Source organism: Sapajus apella, unplaced genomic scaffold (assembly GCF_009761245.1).
Source record: "Sapajus apella isolate SASKATOON/1434 unplaced genomic scaffold, GSC_monkey_1.0 scaffold59, whole genome shotgun sequence".
NCBI classification, from domain to species: Eukaryota; Metazoa; Chordata; class Mammalia; order Primates; family Cebidae; genus Sapajus; species Sapajus apella.
In genome coordinates, this window is record NW_022436999.1 from 14,282,434 (window position 1) to 14,306,151 (window position 23,718).

The 23,718-nt window shown below is 39.4% G+C and overlaps 1 protein-coding gene across 24 annotated transcripts in view; it reads right to left on the reverse strand.

Annotated features, from left to right (window-relative positions):
• Positions 1-23,718, reverse strand: part of HNRNPC (heterogeneous nuclear ribonucleoprotein C) — a 46,914-nt gene extending 23,196 nt beyond the window's left edge. For 7 of the 24 annotated variants that reach the window (XM_032246036.1, XM_032246032.1, XM_032246020.1 and 4 more), the window contains exons 1-2: positions 23,297-23,718; positions 17,291-17,316 (exon numbers count right to left, since the gene is read on the reverse strand). The gene's annotated coding sequence lies outside the window, so the exon portion shown is untranslated. Of the gene's footprint in view, positions 1-16,578; positions 17,256-17,290; positions 17,317-17,599; positions 17,813-22,624; positions 22,671-23,296 lie in introns of those variants that run through there. The other 17 variants (XM_032246037.1, XM_032246034.1, XM_032246023.1 and 14 more) reach the window with 7 other exon arrangements.

A 23,718-nucleotide genomic window follows, 5' to 3' on the forward strand; every position in this document is an offset into this window, starting at 1 on the left:
GCATTTACAACAAAACTCCAAAATGCAAAACAGTAAAGGCAAGCTGATAGCCAGCATATATGGTTTCATTAACTGCGGTGGGAGAAAAAAAATAAATAAGGAACTTGGAGAATATGAGTTAGAAATACCAGAATACCAAAATACCCCATAGGTATTTAATTAAAAAGCAAGAGGAACCAATTTGAAGAAAAGCAGTTAAAATTTCCAAGTTTTACCTGCTCCAACAGTGAGTGAACACAAGGGGCATTTTAAATGTGTAAAGGTGCAAGAACAGTTGCATCCCTGGAAAATCTCCTAACCAAACTCTATGGGGCTGATTCCACTCTCCATCTCTTCTTGCTCTCACCAAAGGTTAACCACCAGTCTGACTTTACTAGTATTTTCTTACTTTTAAAGTAAGGCAGGCAGGGTGTAGCGGCTCACGCCTCTAATCCCAGCACTCTGGGATGCCGACGTGGGTGGGTCATGAGGTCAAGAGAGCTAGACCATCCTGGCCAACATGGTGAAACTTCATCTCTACTAAAAGTTAAGAAATTAGCTGGGTGTGGAGTAGGTGGTGGCTCCCACCTACTCGGGAGGCTGAGGCAGCAGAATCGTTTGAACCCAGGAGGCGGAGGTTGCAGTGAGCCGAAATACTGTCACTGTACTCCAGCCCGGTGACAAAGCAAGACTGTCAAAAAAAACCCCAAAAAACAAAAAAACCTCTAATGCCTAAAGCATAACCATAGACATTAGAGTATTTCCAGAAAAATAAATGTGAGGCATTTAAAGTGTTTTTGTAGATAAGTTCCCCTTCTACTGTTTTAAAGTTTATCTGTTGAAGAATCCAGGGTATTGACCAGTAGTTTCCTTGTCTGTATTTTCCAGGATACTCTTAGTACAATTTCCCCATATTCTTCTGTAATTCCTGATTTTGGAAGCTGAGACCAAAGGCTTTTTCAGCCTCATATGCAATCTTTTGGCAAGACTACCTTGTCCTGCAAGTGGCAATACCTTTTTGTGGTGTTATTGATGCTTCAACAACACAATTTCTCTCTAGGTGGTATGATGTGGTTTCTCGAGCAATGCTTTTACCATGTTATGCAGACTCTTGTTAGAAATCCTAGTAACAGTCCCTCAGTTCTTGCATGTAGCGGGTGGCCGGCATCCTTTTGCAGCTGTACAACAATTTCAATGGGTAAAATAAAATCCTTGATCACATTTCTTGCCTTGTTACTACCTTTACTTCTGGAAGGTTTTCTAGTTGTCAGGGGATTATTCCAAAGTGGAAATCTTGGCCAGGCATGGTGGTTCATGCCTGTAATACTATCACTTTTGGAGGCCAAGTGGATGGATCACGTGTGGCCAGGAGTTCAAGACCAGCCTGGCCAACATGGCAAAACCCTATCTCTACTAAAAGTACAAAGATTAGACGAGCGAGGTGGCACATGCCTGTAATCCCAGCTACTTGGGAGGCTGACACATGAGAACTGCTTGAGCCGGGATTCAAAGGTTGGTTGCAGCAAGCTAAGACGGGGTCACTGCACTCGAGCCCGGAACTCTGCCTCAAAAACAAACAAAAACAGCGTAAATCTTGCTTGCAAAATCCTATCTGTTACTGTAAAGAGGGTTTTTGTTTTAGAGCAACTCAGTTTTTTCTAAGAATTTTGGTGTTTTATCAACTAGGGAAAAAAAAAGGAAGCAACCTTAAGTTTAAGGCTTTATAAATATAAATAAATGTAACATCAGTCATATTTACACTGTCTCATTGGTCATAAGGCTGTCTCGTTGGACATAAAGGTTTACATTTTGGAGTAATCCTGTGAAGAGTAGATAGGACAATTCAAATTCTCCTAGCTTTTTAAGGAAGTAGTAGCAGGGGCCGGGCACAGTGGCTCATGCCTGTAATTCCAGCACTTTGGAAGACTGAAGCAGGCGGATCACTTGAGGTCAGTAGCTCCAGACCACCATGGCCAACATGGTGAAACCCCACCTCTACTAAAAATTCAAACATCAGCCAGGCGCGGTGGCTCAAGCCTGTAATCCCAGCACTGTGGGAGGCTGATGCGGGTGGATCACAAAGTCAAGAGATCGAGACCATCCTGGTCAACAGGGTGAAACCCCATCTCTACTAAAAATACAAAAAATTAGCTGGGCATGGTGGCGCGTGCCTGTAGTCCCAGCTGCTCAGGAGGCTGTGATTCAAACATCAGTCAGGTGTGGGGGCCTGTGCCTATAATGCCAGCTCCTTGGGAGTCTGAGGAAGGAGAATCGCTTGAACCCAGGAGGCGGAGGCTGCAGTGAGTCGCAATCACACTAGTACACTCCAGCCTACGTAACAAAAGTGAGAATGTCTCAAAACAAACAAATATACTGTTCCAAATATTCCAGTTTCTTCTACTATTTGTAAATCAGAAGGTTGTAGCACAGGCTAAATACTCTGTAATTCTTAAAGCATAACCTAGTCACATCCTTTAAAAATTTTCTTCAACAAATGAGAACCCTAAGTGCTATTTAAGTCAAACTCTTTCTTAAACTTATACTGAACGACACAGAAGCTCTGTCCTGAAAAGGATAGACTTTAAAATCCTAAAATTAGGCTGGGCGCAGTGGCTCATGCCTATAATCCCAGCACTTTGGGAGGCTGAGGTGAGCAAATCACTTGAGGCCAGGAGTTCCAAGACCAGCCTGGGCAACACGGTATAACCCAGTCTCTACTAAAAATAAACTAGCTGGGTATGGTGGTGGTTGCCTGTTATCCCAGCTACTTGGGAGGCTGAAGCAGAATTGCTTGAACCTGAGAGGAGGAGGTTGCAGTAGGCCAAGATCATGCCACTGCACTCCAGCCTGGCCAACAGTGTGAGACTCCGTCTCAAAAAGAAAGAATAAAAAAGAGGTAACATAGTGGTAGCACTCAAATTTCTATTACACACGTGGATAAATGTGTTTGTATGTTATTATATACTATGATATTTTCATTTCAGGTTCTTATTCCTATTTTTAATCAAAGGATCACCAAAGTCCTGTATTATCTAGAAAACAAAACTGGAAAATACTGAGTTATTTCTACTGCCCAAAAATCTGTTTTTATCTGCTATGCTTCTCTGTTTTATCATGTGCCCTATCCTGAAGCAGCAGAAGTAATTTGAGGTTTAGTACTGTGAAGGACAGAAAGTTTCTTGGAGACAGAAATTTGTCTCTATCTCACACTGTCACCATCCCAGCCACAGCTTAAAAGCAAAAATTAAGTAAAAACTCTATCTAGTTGGGATAGAAGCAAACCTGTCTATTTTATTTCCAACTGTTCATTCTAAGTGTGAGGTGCTACCGTGCCTCTTCACCCTTTTAATGGAGGCAAACCAATCTTGGATTGTCAAATCTAGCTAAAAATTGGAAAAATTAAATTCTCCGTTTCCACTAAATTGACTTTTTATCTCAAGTAGTTCTACTTGGAAAAGGTATGGCACTTTGCATTATCTGAAGACTGTTGACATAAATAAGGTTCAAGTGGTTCACAAACAGGTTATAAAAGCCCTGGAATTCCCTGAGAGATAAGCTAAGACTAATTTAAATGTGGAATCCAGCCTTCGGCATTATTGCTTTTTAATCTGGTCACTAGAATTCCACCTTTGATGGAAAGAGTTTGAGGCATAGGAGATTAGATTACTGGACATGTCCTCAGTACCACTCAACCCAAGTGTTTTCAGTATTATCTTGGTTTATTTACTGCAGAAGTACACAAGTAAACAAAGCCCAAGATGTTTCTACTGAGAAATTATTTCATCAAGCCCTGGCCACCTCTCCACATAGGCTAATCACATACTTAAAACACATTATCCATTGGTCCAGGAAAAAAAAAAAATTAAAGATGCTGTCACTTTGACTTACCAGATATTGTATCACACTAGAGACAAAGGAAAATACATATTACATCGGATTAGGAAATTCAGAACCCTGCCTTACAGTTTCCTTTATTACTGTATCTTAAGACCTAAACAACTCCTTGTATTCAATTCAACATAAATATCAATTCCATATACTGAATATGCTATATATGTAAAATTTCCCTTCTTTGCAAAAATTTCAAAGACAATAGCGGCACTAGATGGCAGCAACGAGTTATCTATTTTCTAAAAGCATTACTAAATCTTCTGTATAGCAAAGTTTTCAGTCATTCATAATTTCCTGTTAAGTTTCTCAATATTCTTTTTGGATACGATAAATTCTTCTGCATACTTAGCTCACCATCACTTCATCTATGTTGTTTAAAATACTTCAACTCCTATTTTGCTTATTTGGGTCAAGGTACCCTATTCCACATTACGCTCTGTCTCTGGTCACCATTTTTGTGCTCTGCTTCCTATGGATCTTTATTGCTTCCACCTATCCCCGGCCTCTGGCCTCTTCAGAGGCCATCCAATGCCTGGGAAAGATGTGTATTTTAATTTACACCACTGCCAAGAATCACTGGCTCATTTAATCAAAAATAGATATCTCAAGGTAAATACGAGAGAAATCTCTGGGAAAGTAGTAGTACATGATGATATTACTACGACATTTTCAGGCTATGAACAAAGTTGGCTACTTTTAGATAATTATGCTAAGTGATATGTTTCAAGTGTAAGAACTAAGAATACATAAGACCTTGTAAATCATGGGGGAAAATGGATAATTCAATAAATGGTACCACGAAGCAGCCATCTTGCACAAAAATTGGAACCAACTTCACTCTATATCCTAACATAAATATAAGTGGATCGTAGTTTCGATGTTAAAAAACTGCGTAAGTCAGAAGAGTAAAAAAAAAAAAAAAAAAAAAAAAAGACAGGAAATCCAAACCAATGATAAATATTTTTTCAAAGTTTTAATATTTCATTAAAAAGATGTGGCCTCGCGCAGTGGCTGACTGTAAATCCCAGCACTTCGGGAGGCCAAGGCAGGAGATCAAAAGGTCAGGAGTTTGAGACCAAGCTGGCCAACAAAGTGAAACCCGTCTCTACTAAAAACACAAAAATGTAGGCAGGCGTGGTGGCAAGCACCTGTAATCCCAGCTTCTCAGGAGGCTGAGGCAGGAGAATCACTCCTGGGATTCACAGGAGACGGAGGCTGCAGTGAGCTGAGATCATATGTTAAGAATTATTATTTCATCCGAGTCATGGCACCAAAAAATAAAAATAAAAGAATATTTCATCCATATCCGGAATAACTACTCCAGTAAGAAAAAATAAAATAGAGTATTTCAAAATTACTTCACTGAGGTCAATAAATCTTGACTGAGAACTGAAATAAAGAAAACATGCAATATACAAAAAACAATACAGGAAGGTCCTATTATTTCTAATATAACTTATCTATGTGAATGAAAGTAACAACATAGTATGACTAACTGTATACTTTAGAAATCCACATTTAAATATTTATGGGAATTTTGTCTTCAGTCAGTAATTTCCTTGCAAATGGTTCAGCAAAAAAATATAAGCAGACATGGCAATCCTGGTGGAAGGTACATAAGAATTCATTAAGGCCGGGCGCAGTGGCTCAAGCCTGTAATCCCAGCACTGTGGGAGGCCGAGGTGGGTGGATCACGAGGTCAAGAGATCGAGACCATCCTGGTCAACATGGTGAAACCCCGTCTCTACTAAAAACTACAAAAAATTAGCTGGGCGTGGTGGCGCGTGTCTGTAGTCCCAGCTACTCAGGAGGCTGAGGCAGGAGAATTGCCTGAACCCAGGGGGCGGAGGTTGCGGTTAGCCGAGATTGCGCCATTGCACTCCAGCCTGGGTAACAAGAGCGAAACTCCATCTCAAAAAAAAAAAAAAAAAAAAAGAGAGAGAATTCATTATACTGTTCTGTATGTTTACATATTTTCTTGAAAACATTGAGGGGAAAAAAAATGATCCTATGACAGATCTACCTGGATTTGCGAAGTAGTTTTGAATGTTAATCTTCTTAGCTTTTATAACCAAGAATAAAAGAATGGTTCTATTATGCTAAGATATGGTATGATCTGCCTAAGAGTTCTGATAATTCAAAGCACACATCTCAGGATAGTATATATATTTCCAGCCTGCCAGCTTTGAAATTACTTGTTCATTCTATTTGTAATTTAGAAGTCATTTCAAATTTTACAAATACAATGTCATTTTTTATATTATTTCCAATGTAAATTCAATGTGGCTACACTGTGGTCTTCAGCACTCTCCCCAAATATCAAAAACCACTCTTGCTACAAAGTTCACCAAAATTTGTAATTCACAAAAAAGAATTTAAAAAGAAGTGAAAAGTGTTCTAGATTTGTTCTTTTCAATGTGCTCACCAGCTTGGCCCAACATGGTGAAATAAATCCACAATAAATATTTAAATGTGAATTTCTAAAATATACAGGTATTCATACTATGTTGGTACTTTCATTCACATAGTAGTAGGGTGAAACTCATTTGTAGCTCCCAGATGGTGATGATGCTATGCTAGAGCACAGCTATTTATTGAATAGAGGCCAACATTTATTCACAAGACTTCATTTCCTTATTATCGGTTTTAAAAATAAATTTTAAATAAAATAAATTTTATCAGTGATCTCAGACAGAGCATGAGCTGTACCAAAGTGTGCTCTGGTCTCTTAAGATAATCCTTGGGGCTGGGCATGGTAGCTCACAACTGTATTCCCAACACTTTGGAAGGGAGAGGTAGGCAGATCACTTGAGGTCAGACCAGCCTGGCCAATAAAGTGAAACTATCTCTACTAAAAATTCAAAAACTAACCGAGCGTGGTGGCAGGTGCCTGTAATCCCAGCTACTTGGGAGGCTAAGGTAGTAGAATCACTTGAATCCAGGAGGCAGAGGTTGCAGTGAGCCAAGATCATGCCACTGCCTGGGCAACAGAGTGAGACTCCATCTCAAAATTAAAAAAAAAGAATCTCTGGAGACACATGTATTAGAAAAAGCAGTCTTTCTCAGATTTTAGAAGTACTATGCTTTTCTTATTGCTCAGCAAAACCCCAGTAGGATCTGAAGAAGCACACACCTATCACCTCAAGTATTTCTGCAGAAATACATAAATGTTTAATAAATGTCACATATAGAACATAAATAGGCTCACATCAGTTGAGATTGGGTTTTCTTGCCAAATGAGTCTATGTCAAATGCAAAATTTGTCAGATTTAAGAATTTCTAAATTATAGATAAAAGATTTTAGACAGGTATAACAAAATAATTTAGCAGTCCAGAATCATTTTTCATAAGGATATCTGTCGTATAAGTACCGCGTGTTAAATGATTGCACCACTGGAGCATGCTAACAAGGATATCTGAATTAAAGTTACTACACATTCTCTCCAACAGCTAAAACAGGAGATTATACCTAAATTTCAGAATAAAATGCATATAGTAATTTTATCACCAATGAGAATAACCATAAGACCCCCACTCTTTTTATTTTATTTATTTATTTTTTTAAGACGGGTTTTCACTATATTGGTCAGGCTGATCTCGAACTCCTGACCTCAGGTGATCCGCCCGCCTCAGCCTCCCAAAGTGCTGGTATTACAGGGGTGAGCCATCACAACCGGCCTAAGACCCTGACTCTTAAGAATTAAGTTCAAAATGGACCTTTAGTAAACAACACTTCCATAATTTCAGACAGAAGTTACTACGTTAGCAAAAGAACAAAGACAAGTAAAACCCACCAAACCCCTGCAGAAATAAAACAGCATTGGGGGATACCTTATTCAGTTTTCAGAGTAGTATTTTGATATAAATGGATTTGTTGGGTTTTTTTTTGAGGTAAGAGTTTTGCTCTGTCACCCAGGCTGGAGTGCAGTGGCATGATCTTGGCAAACTGCACATTTGCCTCCTGAGTTCAAGTGATCCTTCTGCCTCAGCCTTCCACAGGGGTGCACCACAGCACCCAGGTAATTTTTCTGTATACTTAGTAGAGTTGGAATTTCACCATGTTGTCCAGACTGGTCTTGAACTCCTGGCCTACAGTGATATGCCTGCCTCGGCCTCCCTAAGAGCTGGGATTACAGGCATGAGCCACACTAGGCCTCTATATACATTTAGAATTAAAATACTTTAATTACTAAATGTTTTTGGTGGGATAATTGTGGTTAAGTCCTATTTCTTTTAAAAATAGACACTGGGCCAGGCGCAGTGGCTCAAGCCTATAATCCCAGCACTTTGGGAGGCCGAGGTGGGTGGATCACGAGGTCATGAGATCGAGACCATCCTGGTCAACATGGTGAAACCCCGTCTCTACTAAAAAAATACAAAAAAATTAGCTGGGCATGGTGGCGCGTGCCTGTAATTCCAGCTACTTGGGAGGCTGAGGCAGGAGAATTGCCTGAACCCAGGAGGTGGAGGTTGCGGTGAGCCAAGATCGCGCCATTGCACTCCAGCCTGGGTAACAAGAGCAAAACTCCGTTCCCCACCAAAAAAAAATAAAATAAAATAAAATAAAATAAAATAAAATAAAATAAAAATACACACTGATACTAAAGTGGCTTTGTTTCCCAAGTATTGAAAATACACACACACACACACATATATATATACACACACTGAAGTATCTACACATTTAATATATCAAGGATTTGTTTCAAAATAACATGGGAAGAGGGTGGGTGGGTAGATGTAGGTATAAACAAAAAGACTGGCCATGGATTATTAAAGTGGGTCAAGTACATGGAAGTTCATTATACTATTCTCTTTGTGTGTTTGAAATTTTTTCACAATTAAAATATATCACCGGCCAGGCGCAGTGGCTCACGCCTGTAATCCCAGCACTTTGGGAGGCCAAGGTGGGTGGAGTCAGTTGAGGCCAGAAGTTCAAGACCAGCTTTGCCCAACATGGTGAAACCCCATCTCTTAAAAAAAAAAAAAAGGTACCACCAAAGTTATGTACCCGAAAAAAATTGCATATGAATCTCAAACTATACAGAAATATAGTCAACACTGTAGTAACATTTCACTCAAAAATCTATACCTCTATCAACATTTTACTATTCAATTAAAAGACTTATTAAACTCTTCAGTCACTGAATAAGACAGGGTCAAATCTGAAAGCAAAAGATACAAAGTAATTCACAAAACCAGAAATTAAGTACTCGTGGCCACTAACACTGGCAATGAATTGCTAAACTTAATACCACCTTCTGGCGTGGAGTGAAGAACTATGCATACTCCCCCCAGCCCCCGCCAAAAAAAAAAAAAATAAAGTGTGCATACCCTTGAACAATTATAGTCCCGTCCGTTAAAAAAAAAAAAAAGAAAGAAAGAAAAATATGTATTAGTGTAGTTTTAAGATTGTCCAAAGCTTTTACCAAAGAAAAAAATCGGGAAAGGTACAACAGTGTATTGGTAAAATATAGTGCAAGTATGCAATGTACCACGTACTACTAAATAGTCTAGTAGTAGCTGCTACAAAATTTTCAGAGATCTGTATCTACTAACAAAAGCTTTACATACGTTAAATTTTAAAATATTATTACTTAAATATATATGCTATGACAAGGCTTTTTGAATACTGTATATGCCCCAGAAAAGCCTGGAAGCACACACCAAAATGTTATCTTTATATTTAATAAAACTTCATTTTAAACAGCATAAATAGTTGTGTAACTCTAAGATGAATTCCAAAAACTTAAGGAAAACAGAAAATTTTTCTTCTAGCTCTGAAGCTGGAAAACCCACTTATATGAAGATGATAATATTTAATGGATTAATATAGGGAATTACAATGCATTGTAATTGGCTAGAGGAAAAATTTTGTTCAAACTGTACTCTACTGAACTCCTGTTATTCATGACTACCCAGAAAAGCCTAAATCGGGTTCAATGAACTCCCAAAGTTTTTTCAATTTTGAGATCAACTCAAGAGCCATAGGTCAATATGATCAGAAAACAGGAAGAATATTGCAGACTGTAAAGTCAGAATCAGATTAGGTAGAAATTTTAAAAACCAGATGTTCTCTAAATCACTATGGCTACCTCTTACAAATAGCCACGCTTTCTCAACAGGGAATAAATATTTTTAAAATAGTCAAGTACTTCCAAATGTTGATTACAGGCAGCACAGCAGTCTATGTGCTCAAATGCTAACCTGACTTATTTTATCACAGCTAAATCAGGACTTTGGTAGGCCGAGGCAGGTGGATCACGTGAAGTCAGGAGCTTGAGGCCAGCCTGGCCAACATGTTGAAACTCCGTACTTAAAAAATATATATATAAAAATTAGCAGGGCATGTGCCTGTAGTCCCAGCTACTTGGGAGACTGAGATAGAAGAATTGCTTCCAAAACCTAAAATGCAATAAAATAAATAAATGGGGAAAAAAAAAAAAGAAAAAAAAAAAAAAAAAAAAAAAAAAAGAATTGCTTGAACCCAGGAGGCAGAGATTGCAGTGAGCTGCATTTGTGCCACGGCATTTCCTGCCTGCGCAACATAGCAAGATATCACCTCCAAAAAAAAAAAAAAGTGGCTTGAAATTGGACCAAGTGTTGACAATATGAGTGGTGGTACGTTTTAAAGAGCTGACAATATAATTTTATTTTCTCTTTGTGACATGCTCTTGCTCTGTCACGGAGGCTGGAGTGCAATGACGTAATCTCGACTGCAACCTCCAACTCCTGCGCTCAAGCGTTTCTCAGGCCTGTCTCCTCTCAAATAGCTGGGACTACAGGTGTGTGCCTCCACTCCCAGCTAATTTTTATATATTTTTGTAGAGACGGGGTTTCACCATGTTACCCAGGCCGGTCTCAAGCTCCTGAGCTCAAGCAATGCACATGCCTCAGCCTCCCAAAGTGCTGGGATTATACGCATGAGCTACCACACTCCGCCAACATGATTTTCTAATAGGCCAAAGGTGAGATGAATAAAAGCCAAGGATGACTAGCCAGAATCTTAGGCCCAAGCAACACAAAAATTGTTTCATTAATGGAAAAGGCAACAGTACACAAGAAACTGGTTTAAGGAAAGAACAGGAGCACAGTTTTGCACTTTTAAATTGACATATTTGATATTCAATCACGTAGGTAACTGAATTGGTATTTCATTCAAAGGAGAATTAAGTATAGACTGTTGATCCTAAGTGTGGAAATCAGCTTATAGATGGTATACGGTATCATGAATGAAATGATCCAGAGTGTGGACGGAAAAGAGCAGTAAAAGGACTGAACCATGGGGCACTCCAACAGAAAGAGATTTAACAGTAACATGTAACAAAAACCTGGAAGCAAAGTTAAAAAAAAAAAAAAAAAGCATTTCAAAGAAGAGATCGCTGACTGGTTAAATGGCACCAACAGGTCAAGTGAGATGAGGACTGAAAAAGGACCTGGGCTTAGTTAACACATCCAAATAATTTTTTTCCAATTAAAATCACTTTTTACTGTTTTATGATGATAGTCTAAAAAAAATAAAGAAGGAAAGCTCTCTTTCATTTTATATTGAGAGACAGGGTCTCCCTGTCACCCAGGTTGGAGTGCAGTAGCACAATCATAACTTACTCTGACCTCAAATTCCTACATTAAAGCAATTCTACTGCCTCAGCCTCCCAAGGAGCTAGGATTGCAGCTGTGTGCCACCATACCCAGCTTTGTGTAGACGAGATCTTGCTATTTTACCAGGCTTTCCTGGACTTAAGCTATCCTCCCACTTCAGCCTCTGGGATTACAGGCATAAACTGCTGCATGCTTGCTTCCCTATTAACAATGCAATCACACACACAGTAACATTTTACCACCAAGATACATCTACCTAAACAATGTACTGTCTTGCACATGCACATATCTTCAAGACACTGAAGGTGTTATGAATTCAAGGGCAAAAATATATCAACATTATTTACTTTTTTTTTTTTTTGAGATGGAGTTTCACTCTTGTTACCCAGGCTGGAGTGCAATGGCGCAATCTCGGCTCACCGCAACCTCCGCCTCCTGGGTTCAGGCAATTCTCTTGCCTCAACCTCCTGAGTAGCTGGGATTACAGGCACGCACCACCATGCCCAGCTAATGATTTTTGTATTTTTAGTAGAGACGGGGTTTCACCCTGTTGATCAGGATGGTCTCGATCTCTTGACCTCGTGATCCACCTGCCTCAGCCTTTCCAAAGTGCTGGGATTACAGGGTTGAGCCACCGTGCCCGGCCATATTTACTTTTAAAAATTTAAAAATTAAAGTCCAAAGTTTTCTTTGGAAATTTAACCAAACTAAAACTTGTTTTTCTAGAATGCTCAACATACCAAAGTGATCAAGAGAGTCTACTAAGATTAAGTGTTGACATCTGCAGCCTTACTCCTTGGGTGAAATCCATGCTAAACCATTTAAGCAGTCTAACTTTAAGCAAATTACTTAAATTCTGTACTCCAATACTCTCACCTCTAAAGCACGAATGATAACAGTATTTACTCCTAACTCAAGGTTTTGATGATGATTAAGTAAACACAAACTAAGAACTTTAACAGTGGTGGACACGGCCAGGCGCGGTGGCTCACGCCTGCAATCCCTCTGGGAGGGCGACATAGGTGGATCACAAGGTCAGGAGTTCCAGACCAGCCTGGCCAATATGGTGAAACCCTGTCTCTACTAAAAATACAGAAATTAGCCAGGCGTGGTGGTGCACGCCTGTAGTCCCAGCTACTTGGGAGCCTAAGGCAGGAGAATTGTTTGAACCTGGGAGGCGGAGGTTGCAATGAGATCCTGCACTCCAGCCTGGGTGACAGAGCAAGACTCCATCTCAAAAAAAAAAAAAAAAAAACAAACAAAAAAAAACCCAGTAGTGGACACATAGTCAAGTGTTTAGAATATTCTGTAAGAGAGAAATTAAAGTTCTGCTACTTTTTTCTTTCAAATCAGAAAGCCATTATTTGACCCAACAAAGTGCGACAGAAATTAGTAGTTTCCTAGAGGCTGATCAATCTTACTCAGATTTATTTTGCTCATTGATACACACAATAAAAACTCATTTGAAAAACCAGAACAAGTTATTGTAAGGCCTGTGATGACTATTTTCCTCAAGAGACTGAGGCAGTGGCCTACTCTTAATAGGTCTCTAACTTACTGCCCTACTTTTACCCTCTTAAAACATTCCCCACACAACAGCCAAAAGATGAACCAGATCTCTTCTTGAAAATCCTTCAACAGACTCTACCTGTGCCCAAGATAAGATCTTAAGACCCTCTAAGGTCCCGTGAATGTTTGGTCCTTGCCTACCTCTCCAACTCCATCCTTCATCTATGTATTCTTGGTAATTATTTTCCAGTATTATTTATTACTTGGTGGTCAGGTTTTTTTCCACTCATCTGTGCTTTCACAGATGGTTTTCTTACAGATTCAGCTTCATCATTAGCTACTTTAAGGTTCCTTCCCTGGCAGCATCCCCCAAATTTCATGTTCTAATTTTGGTTCCCTTGCTATCTTCTCATTCATCCTGTTCTTTTCCTTTATTGATCCTGACTGCGAAAATGCCATGTGTTTACTTTGTTTCTTCCCTCAATGATGTATAATATCAAAGAGGGCAGGGAACATGTTTTGTTCATCTCTATATGCCCAAATCTAATGATTTTCTAAATAAATACTTGAATATTTAATACCTTATACTTCAATGTTCTTGAACATCTCTAAGATGTTTAAAATACTTTTTCCCACCCTCTCAATCTATTATCTGCTTCCTTCATTTACATTCCCAAACAGAAGCTAGAAACCAGCAATCATGCCAAATCTGTCTTCTTGACCATCTTATCAAATGCATCCTGAGATGCTCCTAAATTTACCTCCTAATCTCTAATCACTTTAGCATTACCTTTGTCCAGGCCAGGTCATTCTTTCTTGGATTTTACTAACTCCCTTATATGTAGTAGTCTTCCTTGGATTTTAATATCTCCCAGTGAGCCTTGTTAATGTCACTGCAGTCCAGCTTGAGTGACAGAGCAAGACCCTTTCTCAAAAAATAAAAACAAAAAATAAATGGAAAATTTGATGTCACTTTCCAGTTTAGAATCTTTCCTAAAATGGCTCACCACAGGCCAGGCGCGGTGGCTCACACCTGTAATCCTAGCACTTTGGGAGGCCGAGGTGGGTGGATCACCTGAAGTCGGGAGTTCAAAACCAGCCTGGCCATCACATGGTGAAACCCCATCTTTAAAAAAGAAAAGGCTCACCATTGGTTTCTGAATAAAACATAAACTCTTTTGCATGGCATTCGAATTTTTATTACCTGGCCTTAAAATTCATTCCAGTACCCTACCTCTCTTAAAAGGATCCCCTTATGTGATTAAGGTCAAGGAGATAAATTTATACATTTAAAATTGTAAATAAAAAAAAGAAATCTTATACATTTAAAATTGTAAATAAAGGAAAAAAGAATCCCCTGACCTCTTAGGGTTACTTAGGTATCCATTTCTGCATGCTTTTTTTTTTTTTTTTAAAGATGGGGTTTCACCATGTTGGTCAGGTTGGTCTTGAACTCCCGACCTCAGGTGATCCCCCCCGCCTTGGCCTCCAAAGTGCTTGGATTACAGGCATGAGCCACCACGCCCCGCCTACTTTCTTTAAAAACAACAACAACAACAACAACAAAAAAGGGATAGGGTCTCCCTGGGCATGGTACCTCACACCCTTAATCCCAGCACTTTGGGAGGCCCAGGCCAGTGGATCACCTGAGTTCAGGAACTCAAGACCAGCCTGGCCACCATGGATGGCGTCTCTACTAAACCCAGTTTCTACTAAAAATACAAAAATTAAGGCAGGGCACTGTGGCTAGCATCTGTAATCCCAGCACTTAGGAAGCAGATCACAAGGTCAAGAGTTCGAGACCAGCCTGGACAACACGGTGAAACCCCGTCTCTACTAAAAATACAAAAATTAGCCAAGCATGGTGGTGCACGCCTGTAGTTCCAGCTACCTGGCAGGCTAAGGCAGGAGAATAGCCTGAACCTGGGAGGCAGAGGTTGCAGTGAGCCAAGATCCTGTCACTGCACTCCAGCCTGGGCAATAGAGCAAGGCTGTCTCAAAAAAAAATAGTGATGGGGTCTCAGGTCTCATGCCTAGAGTACAGCTGATATTCACATCACACACTATAGCCTCTACACTCCTGGGCCAAGGGGCCCTCCTGCCTCAGACCGCAATTATTTGGGACTACAGGTTTATAGGCAGGTACCAACACCCTCAGCTTATTTCTGCAGGCTTCAAAACGGCCTGTGTTTGCCTTTCATCATATATTGACATTATTCCAGCTGTGAAGCCCTTAAAACATAATAAACTACATTCTATTGAACATATCTTCAAGAAAAAAAAAAAAATTAAAAAAAACAAAACAAAAAAAAAACCTGTATTTTATATCCCCAAAACAGAACACGTCCTGTAACTGTGTAGAATTAGCAAGGAATAAATCAAACTATACCTATACTGAACAGCTTCCATACACTGACAGCAGCACATTATTTCTACTTCTCTCATACAATGGAGGGAATCAATAAAGCTTGTACCTATTTAACAAAATTAAAAGATTCCCATTCCTTTTTTAGATATCCTCCAAGAATCTTTTGCTTTAACTTTCTCCCATCCTGTTTTGAGTATACCTCTGGTGTTCACTTTAACTAGATTTTACTCTTTTCATCCAAGTACGGTAAGGGTGCAAGTTTGTGATTTACCCTAGTACAACAGCACCAAATACGCCTTCAAAAAATTACTCCAGGTTAGATGCAGTGGCTCACACCTGTAATCTCAACACTTTGGGGTGTCAAGGCAGGAGAATCACTTGAGCCCAGAAGTTCAAGACCAGCCTCTAGACAACATAGCGAGACCCTGTCTCTACAAAAAATAGAAATATTTTAAAGTAAAATTATCCCCCAGCTTGAAATCTATCAGAGCAACTCTAAAATGGTTATCAAAACATTTTGCTGTAGTGAGTAAAACAGTATGGGTTGTTAAAATTCTTACTCTTTAGCTATCCACATTTTTATTAACCTCTACACCATTCCTGTGAATAATACAGAATTCTTCCCTTCTTACCATCAGGAACACATTAAAGTCCCCAAAATCTAGCTGGACTTTGAGTCACTATTGTAAATGGGGACAGCCTTAGACAGTTCCTGATTGGATGTAGAGTTTAAACAGATTTCCCTGCTTTCTCAGGTCAAAAAGCCTACCCCTCCAGTGAGACAGCATTTTAATACTATGTCATATCTCTTATGGTTTGACTCTTGAAATTTTAATCAGATAAAAAGTCTAAATAGAATACAATCCAAAAATGTCACAAACCCAAGAAATATGTCGAATGACAGAAAATGCTTACTAAATTGTAATAATCTAAGAAAAAGGACTTCTTAATGTTATCTTGTTGATAATCACTAAAACAAGCCACCTTCATTTTAAACTTCAGCTGCTCTTTCCAAGAATCCAAAATGTTCAAATCAGCCCAAGTTAATTAGAAACTCAAATTCCATTAGTTTACAAATAACTGAGGTGGTCCCCCTTGGGAAACACCTCAAGATGCACACACAAAACACTGAGTCCAAATACTTCCAGAGGCTATGACCTATACACATCAACTAAACTTAAACGGGTTTATTTCCTAGTCTTTGTAATGAATCCAAGTGGACCTCACACCTCTTACCATCACCCAGGAAGGGTGTGCATCTGTTCCGAAGGCCCCCCTGGCTCCAGGTCATCCTGGCTGCTGCTGCTCCAGGCTGGGCATCCATGTTGCTGCAGCTTGTGGTTTGTGAGGGGTAGTGTACAGGAAAAGCAGGATGGGATTTCAAGGGAAACAGGAGGAAGATGGCTTTCAGGGAAAATGCCATCACGATCATAGTGTTAAGTAGTACCACACACATTTTATTGCAGCACAGTTTAAAAATTTAACAAATGAAAGATTAAAAATAAAAAAACAAAAATAAAAAAAATTAAAAATACAGACGTCCAGAGATGCTCTAAAACAGTTAAGTTAAAGATCAGGAAAAATAAGGTCATAGACTTAACAGCCAGTAAAATTCTTTCAGTGTGGGGAAGGGGATGAGGGCAAGGGTGGGGTTGGGAGAGAAAAGGTTTATGTGATCAATCCACTTAAAAATACTAATGCCTTCGCTTTCTCTCCCAAGATGCAAAACTCCAAAGTCAATCAGGAGGCCGGAGAAATTCTTAGAAACATTCAGAAAAACTCGATTTTAATCCGGTTAAAAATCATCAGTGTCATTATCATCATCATCATCACCATCATAAGTATTAATATAATAATAAGTAATAGTAACTAGTAACAACAATAAAAAGGAAATCAGCGGAAAGTCAGGAAAAATGTTAAAAAAAAATTGGAATAACTTACTGTAGCTGAAGATCAAAAAAATCTCACTGTAAAAAAACAAAAATAAAAATAGCCCAGATTAGAAAAACGGGAGGTGCAAAAATGTCAAGTCAGTAAAGTTCATTTCTTTTCTCTTTCCAAAAGCAGTTTCCACAAAAACCGCAAGGATAAAGTTCTCAGTAGCAGACAAGCAAAGCCCTTTCCACATCATCAATCAATCTTAAAAATACACGAGGAAGTAGAGAGGTCAGTTTATGAGAGGCTAAAAGGCTCCTCCTCCTCTAACCCAACTGCTGCAGAAAAAATAGAAATAGAAATTTTAAAAATTACATCTTAAATCCAGGTCCCGGTCTTGGAAACAATTAAAAAAAAAACACCTGTACATTTGCCGCGTAGTGCACACCAAGTTGCATCATTATGTTTAAAATGTCTTTATAAAATCAGTTTTGGAATGGGAATGTGTGTGTTCTGGAAGGGTGGGGAAGGGAGGTTAAAAATCAAAGCTGAGCTCCAGTGAGTAGGGATGGGGTTCGCCTTGCTGCCCTGTGAAAGGAGAAGGGACAGATTGAGTCAGAGTTCCTCAGAAATGTTGTGCCCTAAACCCCCAAGACAGAAACATCTGTCTACTGCATCTAACACATTTTGGTAAAGCATTAACATTCCACTGGGATGGGATAGCCTCCACAGAATCACCTCTACCAGTGAGTGTTTTCACAATTCTTCAACATCAATGACTAGAATTAACTAAATCCATGTCAATATGCCCTTGAGGGGCTCAAAAAGAATCTACATTCAAATATTCATCTTCATAATGTGCAGTTTGGGCAAAGTAAATACAGAAAAACCGGGCCAACAAATAGAGATGAAATAGTGAGCAAATGTTGAATATTGAGATTATAAAAAGTAAGCAGATTCATGGGTTTTAAACTCAGTGGAGTTTTTTTACTATGAGTAACAGACTGAAGGTGAACGGCCTACCATGAAGCTCTAGAGATGACTCATCTATTCTCAAAACCAGTGAGTGATCAAACCACAAGACTTAATAGGTTCTCCTGTTACAGGAAAAGATGTTTTAAATAAGGGGAACATTATTCTACTCACTGACAAAAATATATATACAGATGGAAAAAAAAAGACTTATGGCTAATTAATATTTCATGTCATAAAATAGGTGAAAAAATTACTGTCCTGCCAGGTGTGGTGGCTCACGCCTGTAATCCCAGCACTCTGGGAGGCCAAGGCAGGCAGATCACCTAAGGTCAGGCATTGGAGACCAACCTGACTAACATGGAGAAACCATTTCTCTACTAAAACTACAGAATTAGCCAGGTGTGGTGGCGCATGCCTGCAACCCCAGCTACTCAAGAGGCCCAAGCAGGTGAACTGCTTGAACCCGGGAGGTGGAGGACTGCAGTGAGCCAAGATGGTGCCGCTGCACTCCACCCTGGGCAACAAGAACAAATCCCTGCCGCAAAAAAACAAAACAAAAAAATTCCAGTTCTTATGTGTAACACTTCTTTTGTTTCTGTATTCCACTGTTTACTAAGTAGCATGTATAGCTAATTTCATGTTATGGATTCTAAACATCTGGTATATAATACCATACTAAAAATTTACATGACAACTGTTCCATCAGCTAAAATAAGAACTGCAATTCGACTGTAGCTCCTTGTGCAAACAAACTAGCTACACTCACTTTTCAATTTAGCCATGAGGTCTTATTCTTCTTTGAAAATTTCAGGAAATTAAAATATTTTAAGGCCAGGGTGGTGGCTCACACCTGTAATCCAAACACTTTGGGAGGTGGGGTAGAGCATGGCTTGAGCTCAATAGTTTAAGACCAGCCAGAGAAAGATGGGGAGACCTTATCTCTATTAAAAATAAAACATTAGCAGGATATAGTGGCCTGTAGTCCCAGCTACTTAGGAGGAGCCTGAGGTACGAGGATTACCTGAGCCCAGGAGTTTGAGGCTGCGGTGGGCTACCATCATGCCACTGCACTCCAGCCAGGGTAACACAGTGAGACCCTGTCTCAAAAAGTTTAACTGAGCTTTCAGAAGTGTTCCTTAAGCCAACTATACACGAATGACTACAGCAGCAACAGGTACTAACTAAAACCGTAAATTGTTTTAAAGTAGAACAGTGTAGGAATGACAGGTTAGTTTTTACATTTGATGTGTGAAACTGTATAAATGTACAAACTGCAGAAAGTTTGTGCAGAATTGTAGGAAATGTACATGTGAATGCTTGTTTATGAAATACAGTTAGGGTGAAACATTCCATTTTCTTGGAGCCAGAACCCAAACCTGGTACACAGTTTTCAGGATCTGTAACTTTACAGCTCAACCACACCAAATCCTTTGTACATGTGCTACAAGATACAGGCTTAAAGAAAAATGTGAAAAGCAAGCATGTCTATCTTTTGATGTCAAGAAGTTATCTCCCAAGATGTTACTTATATTAAACTGGTACTATCACTCATAAAAAGACCAACTTCAGTACCATTTTCGATCAAGAGCATTCCTAGAGGCTGGGCAGGGTGGCTCACGCCTATGATCGCAGCACTTTGGAAGGCTGGGGAGAATGGATCACCTGAGCTCAGGAGTTCAAGGTCAGCCTGGACAACATGGCAAAACCCCGTCTCTACCAAAAAAACATTAGCAGCATTACTCAGCAGACTGAGGTGGAAGGACCCCTTGAGCCTAGGAGACTGACGTTGCAGTGAGCTGAGATGCACTCTAATCTGGGTGACAAAGTGAGGCTCTCAAAAAAAAATTAAATATTAAAAAAAAATATCCTTAGATAAAACTCAAAAGACAGTTTTAAATAAAAGTATCTCTAAGTTATTCTTTGTCAAACCTGCCAGAGGTTTGGATCCCTTCTTCTCAAAGGGTACCTCTCAGAATGAGTGATACATGAGCATCATCAACTGGAACTTTCTAGAAGTGCAGATTCTCAGGCCCCACCCCAGACTTACTTACTTAGAAACCCTGGTGGCAGAGATCACAGCTATCTGTTTTAACTATTTTGATTCTGATGTCAGCTAATGTTTGAGAACGACTGTGAAGAGTTTAAATGGGGAAGCTGTTATTTCCTACTTTAGAATCAATTCTTTAAACAAAGTGCCTGTCCTTCAGTGTAATGTGACAGAATCAAGTTTGAGCACCAAATGTTTTTGATACAATATAAATGAATCCAAAAAAACATAAGCTAACACAATAAATGTCCCAAAGAAACCCTTTTTCCTGTAATGTTAATAAACTCAAATATTGAGAACACCTGCAATTATGCTACACCTTGACGTTCTGGTTCTCACCAGTCAATCCTCTAGTAAATCTAATATGCACAAAACAAAAATCTTCCTGTTTCCAAAGAGAACACATGAATATACATAGTAAGTAAGAGCAAATAATGCTCCCCAGAGACAATAAATTATTTTAAGACTGAAATAGTAATACTAATTACCATTCTAATAGTAATTACAATAGTAGTAATACTAATTACCATTCGAATAGTAATTAGAATAGTAGTAATACTAATTACCATTCGAATAGTAATTAGAATAGTAGTAATACTAATTACTATTCGAATAGTAATTAGAATAGTAGCAATAACTACTAACTTAAAAAACTGTGGCCGGGTGAGGTGGTTCACGCCTGTAATCCCAGCACTTTGGGAGGCCGAGGCGGGTGGATCACTGACGTCAGGAATTAAAAGACCAGCCTGGCCAACATGGTGAAACCTGCCTCTACTAAAAATACAAAAATAGCCAGGTGTGGTGGCGCACGCCTTAATCCCAGCTCCGGAGGCTGAGGTAGGAGAATCATTTGAACCCGGGAGGCAGAGGATCGTGCCACTGATTGCATGCCAGCCTGGACAACAAGAGACTCAATCTCCAAAAAGAAAAAAAAATATATATATACTGCTTATAATAAAACTGTATTTGTACAATTTTTAGTCTTCTAGCCACAAAAAATTTGAATTAGAAACTAAAAATTCAAATAGGTCAAAAAAAAGTCTTAAGTCCTCTTATGTGAGCAAGGATTAAAATGTAGTTCTCCTAACTCCTAGGCAAGCTGTTACACACTCCCAGTCAACACCTCTCACATTCACCACTTAAATATTAAGCTTTAATAATTCGCCCCTTAGTCTTTTAGAGCAACTAGGTACTTTGGAATTTATTCTTTGCTTGTTTCGCACAGCCATTCCATCCAAAACAAGGTCGAATGCCATGTCAAATCCTCTACAGATTTAATTACAAACATAAGCTGTTTAAATTCTCTACAGAAAGAATTACCAACCACCAAGTATTCCCAAGAGTGGCACAGGCATGGGGAAAAAAGTTCAGAAGACCTGCAACTTAGCCATCCTTCTTACACTTTTCCCGCTAGCCAATATGAAAATGTACTAAATACTTATCTAGTTGAGAACACACCTAGAATTGTGATATAAATCCCGTGGTAAACAGTTCCTGATATTAACTCAAAGAATTTTTCGTACCCGGATACACATATTGACCGGAAGGAACCCATATTTCTAACGCCTCAAAGGCAAAATGCCCTTCAATCAATTTCAATTACTATTAACTGTTCTTAAACACTGTATTTTTACTACCTATACGATTTCCCAATTAATCAATTTTTGCCCTTATTTATTTCTAACAGTTCAGCACAATGATAAACTTTAAAGTCCAGGCATAATATAAACCTTTAGGCCATAAGGGCTCGCGATGTTTTTGATCCTTATTTTACTTCCCATCAAACAGGTTGCCTTACGGATGAATTTCTTACCCTGCGGAGTTAAACTGTTCTCAACAGCTTTAGTTTGAGATTAACAGATTGTGAAAAATAAGCTTAACCAAATCTCATGCGAGAAATAAAAATCGATTTCCCAGATAAATGTGACACTGAAGATTACATATTTTTTTAACGTAAATTTTTCTATCAAATTTCAGCACCTAGCAAGTAATAAGCACCGTAATATTTGCTTAACATAATGTAGCTGTGAATCTGTGCCGAAGTTTAGGTGGACGGGAAAACTAATGCCAGAATATCCTGAAAGTCAAATTTTGTCATCTTACGCTTAGAAAGTGACATTAATAACAAATTCTCAAGTATCGTAGTATTTTTCCTAAGCGCAATTTGGGAATTTCCAGTTACCCCGTGGTTTCCGTCATCAGGTTCTTAAAAAGATTCAAATACAGTACTTTTAGAACCCGGTATTCCATTAACTAGGTAAAAATCACAAGACTGACCTCGTGGTCAAATTTCTTACTAGTTCTGCCAATGACTTAATATTCCCCTAACAACCAACACTTTTCTGCCTCAGTTTCTGAGAAAGAGAGTTAATACCTACCTCAAGCAAAGTTCCACTAACTTATATATTTCAAGTGTTTTGTAACCTGCAGATGAAAAGTCAGCTGTAATTAATATAATCAGATCACAACATTTCGTTTTACAATTATAAGTAAAAATAACAATTTCGAGCTCCATCATTTGCTCATAAAGAGAAATAAAATAAAAAGTTATCAGTACAATGGTAAATCTTTTGTTAAACCTTTCTCGTAGGCCACGCGGCACGATCCAGGATTAAAGGCTCGTGGTGCATCTACTTGGTAACCTTCCCCCTCCCCCTCCCTCGATTTTTACATGTAAGAAGAATGGAGATAATAGAAGACATCGGCGCTACGTTAACTTCGACTATATTAATGAGCATCGCGATCTTCATTTTCATGATTCCGGAGTCCTCACGGTCGTAGAAAATGAAAGGAAAGCAGCCGTTAACACAGGAAGAGCGAAAAAAGGACATTTTCCCTGCGAATCGTGGCCTAGAGGACACTAGGTTAAATCTACGCAGAGGCTGAGGCCTGTGAAACTGCCTCCCCCTTCAGACCTAATCCCCCAACGCAAACAGAATAAACGAGGGCCTGGTTAGTCAGCAGGGGGAAGGGTTCCCTCATTTTGTCTCCCACACCCCCTGATTCCAGAGACACCCAGCGCCCTCCCTGCGTCCGCCCTCTCCACTTACCAGGAGAGAGAAGGGAGAAGAGATTCGATTCTGAGTCTCCTACTCCCGGGTTCTACGTGCAGAAGCCGACTGCTGCTCGAGGTCGGCAACGCAGACACAACCGCTCAGTCTTCGTCTCTTCACAAAATGGCCCCCGAGTCTCCTCTGCCGCCGAGGCGAAGGCCTAATCCCCGCCCCACTCCTGAGAATCTTCCTATTGGCTGTGCGTTTTTTCGCTCCCGCTGCTAATTAGACAGTTCTACCGCTCCTCAGAATTCTACCCAATCACAATTAGCAGTGGGTTAGAATAACCAGGAGAATTTCCACATGCGTGAGCGAAACTAGGTTATAATTGGTGATCTTTCCTGTCACTTATCGCCTGAGGAATGCTTATTGGTCATTGTCCCGAACAACCCTCTGGGTGGAAACTCGCCTTTGTATCG